The sequence below is a fragment of the Sinocyclocheilus rhinocerous genome, unplaced genomic scaffold (genome assembly GCF_001515625.1).
Source record: "Sinocyclocheilus rhinocerous isolate Xijiao unplaced genomic scaffold, SAMN03320098_v1.1 scaffold1051, whole genome shotgun sequence".
NCBI lineage: Eukaryota > Metazoa > Chordata > Actinopteri > Cypriniformes > Cyprinidae > Sinocyclocheilus > Sinocyclocheilus rhinocerous.
In genome coordinates, this window is record NW_015653486.1 from 282,533 (window position 1) to 288,135 (window position 5,603).

Genomic DNA, 5,603 nt, shown 5'->3' on the forward strand with positions numbered 1-5,603 from the left:
GGGAATCAGAATTCTGAGAAAAAAAAAAAAAATAATTAATTCCATGATGGGAAAAATGTGGAATGTGGAGCTTATGTCTCATAATTCATACATTTTTGATTCCGAATTGCAAGAAAAGTTGCAGAATTGTGAGATAAGCCGCAATTACTTTATTTATTTATTCATTTATTCTTTTTTTTTATTATTATTCCATGATGGAAACAGGCTTCATATTTATCTGACCATTTTGATTTTGGGAAACTTTTACTTCACTAGTCAAAAGCATCTTAACTGTGTCTCATGAAAAACATTGTTCCTTGTTATTTCCAACTGAATCAACCGAAACACACTCAGGGATGTGATAAAAGAGTCCACTTTGTGATCAAGTTCTTATGAAATGATTCTTTTCGGTGAACCTGTTGAATCCGTTCACAAATCACACTGATTGAGTCATTTACAAATTGGACTGATCCGAGTATTCATGAGTGTACAACTTACTCATTCAGTGATCCAGTCCCGAGTTTAGTACACTGAATTGGTCAAATCTAATTTAAAATGAGCAAAGAACCAGAAGGGATATGATCCCCAGAGCTTGAGTGTACAGGGAAGTTAAATAATGCCTTGAAAAGTAAGTAAAAAATTCTGAACGTTAGTATTTTAAAGTACTTCTCAAGTGTTTTGACTTGGTTGCACACACATTTGAATTATCAGTAACTTCAAATGATATTGAAAGTTTAATCTTTTGATGATTTTAGTGTATGACAATTTTGTTAATAAAATAAAACATTTGGTTATTCACAGATCATGCATATTTAATGTTTGCATCCACTAATGGCCCTTAGTGCTAAATTTTACTCTGCTAAATTACTCTTTTTGTCTTCCATGTGAGAAAGACCATTAAACTGGTTTGGATCATCACGAGGGTGAGAAAATAATGACAAAATCTTCATTTTTGTGTGAACTATTCCTTTAAGTAATATATAGGTCATGGTTAATAAAAATGAGAGACATTTGTCTTGCATCACGTGGGTGTTTCGGAGGCTATATTTTCCTTCCCTCCTCCATAACAAGGCCCCAATTCCCTTTTCCGCACTACAAACGCATTGTTTTCAGCAAGCCCTATGAATTCTAAGGAAACGATTAAGTCTCTGCTGAATCACACTCACATTCATTGCTCTAAATATGTCACTAAAAAGTTTATTTCCCAACCATCCGGGATTCAGAGGTAAGCCTCTCTTCTTGTCACACTCTCTCTTCTCTCAGAGAAAAAAAGCGGTCTGGAAGTGCTCTCAATATACAGACACATCTTGAGTCTGCATGAGGAGAGGACAGTTTTAAATATGGTGATAAATGGCTTTTTTACTGTCTGAGTAGAGGCTATCAAACACAGAGCTGCTCTGAATACACAGCAACAGTTTGGTATGCATATAAATGTCTGGAGCTGTAAGAAACTTTGATGCAATATGAATGGCTGGAGTTGACACCATCCTTTGTGTGAATGTATTTGCTGCAGATTATAACACAATCAAGGTATTTTGACTACTGTGGGTTTGATGGAAGGGTGTTGATTGAGCACAATTCACATCATTGCCACCTTCATCAAATATTCATATGAGGACATCTGTTAATAGCACCTCATGTGAAACATCAAAATCTTAATCCTGTTCTTGACAAGTGAGCAAAATTTCTTTAGCAGTTTAATTGGTAAGACTCAGATCATCATCAGCTCAGATCATCAGACAAATTAAAGCAATTCCCAACCAGGAATGGATGTTAGGATTCCCGAGGAAGGTTTAGTGCGATTTCTTTTTAAGAACTAATCTTAACTTCAAAATTGTAACTGTTTTCCTATCATGTCTTTATTTTTTACATTTTTTTTAACAAAAATTGTAAGTGTGAGAAGCTCTGTTCAACTGAGGATACTCCTTTCCTCTTCTCAACTCAGTACAGTATGTAACTGTGATATTGGATTTATGATACAAATTGTTAGAGTTTTAAATTATAACGGGTTTATGCACAAATATGTCACAATCAATCAATGAAAAACTGAAGCTATGGTCTATTCACATTGGCTACTTTTGGTCTTCATAAAACTAATTTACTAAAATGGATGAGACACTGTAACTCTAAACGTGTGTATTTCTATCCAGATGCTGTCACATTCTACAGTCTCTTCATTTGCAAAGAGAAACACACAAAATACACACAATGATGGACAGAAAGGCATCATAGAGGATTTGGAAGAAGATATTGTGTGAACATATTTTACTGGAACTTGATCTTCATTACACCTGTTTTTCTGTTTCTATTTAGTGATGTACTTAAAGAACTAATCTTAACTTCAAAATTTTAACTGTTTTCCTATCATGTCTTTATTTTTTACATTTTTTTTAACAAAAATTGTAAGTGTGAGAAGTTCTGTTCAACTGAGGATACTCCTTTCCTCTTCTCAACTCAGTACAGTATGTAACTGAGATATTGGATTTATGATACAAATTGTTAGAGTTTTAAATTATAATGGGTTTATGCACAAATATGTCACAATCAATCAATGAAAAACTGAAGCTATGGTCTATTCACATTGGCTACTTTTGGTCTTCATAAAACTAATTTACTAAAATGGATGAGACACTGTAACTCTAAACGTGTGTATTTCTATCCAGATGCTGTCACATTCTACAGTCTCTTCATTTGCAAAGAGAAACACACAAAATACACACAATGATGGACAGAAAGGCATCATAGAGGATTTGGAAGAAGATATTGTGTGAACATATTTTACTGGAACTTGATCTTCATTACACCTGTTTTTCTGTTTCTATTTAGTGATGTACTTATTTATGTATTTATTCAAATTCAATGTCAATTGTAACTTACTAATGTGTTCAGCTCATAATTGTTGCTAGAACGCTGTAATTTTTGCGACAATTTTGCTACAATCTTAATTTTTGCTACTAATTAACATGCTGTACGATTATTTTTTTCATGTGAAACAAGGTATTAGAAGACCAAGCAGATTGAGGGGTAAAAAGACAATATTCATAAATAATATATCTAAAAACAAATTTTTATGAAAATAAACTATTATTAAGGGTATTTATTTAAGTCGATTAAGGTCCTATTTAGCACTTCCAAAGCATATACCTCTATGGAGCCTTTTAAAAGGAGTTCTATTTAGCACCAAAATGGGTTCTGCTGTTGTTACAAGCCAAATAACGTCTCAGTTACGTATGGTAACCCTCGTTCCCTGAAGGAGGGAACGGAGACGTCACGTCGGATGACCGACGAATTGGGATCTCGCTTAGAGAGACCAATCTACTTTGAGTGTAAACTAAACGAGCCAATGCACATTGGCATGCGATTATTGCATCCAGCTGCTGCTGATCACAGGACGTCACGTTGGATGACCGACGAATTGGGATCCTCACAAGGGGCCACAGGTACTGCCCCTTCCAGTGTCTTGTGGAAGCCACCTGCGCACCTACTTTTTGGCGTAGGCCAGGGCTTGTACAAGAGGACCAGCTACTGCTGCTATGGCACTACCCAATGAGTAAGACGTTTACACTCGAAGTAGATTGGTCTCTCTAAGCGAGATCCCAATTCGTCGGTCATCCGACGTGACGTCGAGAGTGACCGACTGAAAGGGAACCCTAATCTGTTACTGTTTAGAACCATTTGTCTTAAGAGTGTAGATAATGCAATTTTTATAACTTTTATGATATTTTCTTTCGTACAAAAACTGCAAATGATTTCTCTTTTGGTAGACATCCCATCTGGATTCCATTTAAAAATAAAACTTCCATTTTAAGGTCTTTCACTGATGAATTTCTCCATGATTGTCAAAAACTGTCGACTTACAGGCATGATTATTTGACAGACAAACAAGCTCAGGTGTCTCATCAAAGGGAGGAGGAGACATAATGATGATGATGATGATTCCATATTTATTATTGATTGTTTTTAGTTTAAAACTGAACAAATGCAATAATAGCCTTTTTAACAATAATGCTTTCCCATTCCCATTATAATGGTTGAAAACATTTTTGGTTTGGTGCTAATGAACTGGTAAGAGTTGTACGAATGGGCCTTTAGGGGTACATAAGAAAAAAAGGTTGAGAAACACTGCTTTATTATAGTCAGACCATATTACTCCCTCACAGTTCTATTACTGTATTAAATCACTGTACCATACTGCAACATAAATTGACTCAATAGAAGCAAACAATGCATGTCTGCTTCATTGTAACAGAGCAAAAGAATCTTTCTTAACCTGACAAAAGGGATCACTTGTTAGTGTTGAAAAGCACACCATGTTTTATTTTTTTATTTATTTTTTATTTGTATTTTTACCTTCATACAGTGATGCCTTTTTGTAAGGAAGTGAAAAGCGTTCTCTCTCCTGCTGAGTGAGTGTTATTTCGCTTTATAAAAAGAACCAATCGGAGAGAGCAGATAGGCAGCTTTGTTTTGAAGCCTCTGTTCTTTACTGAAATTAATATTGATTCTTGTATCATAGCGCAACAGTTTCATTTAAGTGATGGAAGCGTAATACTCCATCTCCACCAAGTTGCTGCCAAGCACTATAGTATGTGATTCATATACTCTCTTACCACCAGTTAGGATATTGACAATAAAAATGAATTTCTCAGTAATTGGATGGGCGCAGTCTCGTCTTCATGCATTTGCTGGAGAAATACACTGCTGCATAACACTACAATTATTTCACATCATTGTAAAATGACGGATGTGTGTATTCCTGGTAGATTATTTCAGAGAATTGTTGCCGTAAAATGTATGTGAACCATTTTACCTGGATTTTCACATGTATTGGTCATAAAATTGGATATTAGTCACAATAATACACAAACATAGTCAGCTTAACCAAATAGCAAACAAACAAAAAACAGTTTTTTATCGTCTTTACTGAACACACCATGTAAAAATGTGAGTAAATCCTAAGGCTATTGACTTCTCCAACAGCTATAACTGGAGTCAGGAGTCAGCTAACCTCGAGTCCAATCAATAAGATTGGAGATTATAGTTCCTTGGCTAGAACAAAAGAGAGCTCAGATCACTTAAGATTAAAGAATCTCTAAATGACTTGATGTTCATCAGTACAGTGTAAGGCAAATCATCTATAAATGAACAAAGTTCAGCACTGCTGCCAGTTTATGTCCTGCCAAGATGACTGCAAGATTACAGCGCAGAGTCACTTAGATTGTCAAAGACATCTCTGTTGATGCTAAAGAATGGTGTTACAAGAACAAAATCACTGAGGAAGCCACTGCGGTTGGATTATTATACAATGATACTTTGCCCTGGACAGATAAAAACAAAGTTGAGTTGAATGGGAACATACGCAAAATGCTACGCATTGGCTCTGTTTTACTGCCTCATGGTCTAGACCAGTGTTTCCCAACCGGGGTGCCGTGTAAAAAAATCATTTTTTAATATTTGTAAATTTCTAAAATGTTCAAAAAAGCATCTATTATATAATATCCATTTCTGATGTCGCCAATAATTAGAGATGCACCGAAATTTCGGCTGCCGAAAATTAGTTCACCGCTCAGGTTTCACTTTCACGTGGTGTGACGCTCTGCGTATTATCCCGCTCTATGCGTGTG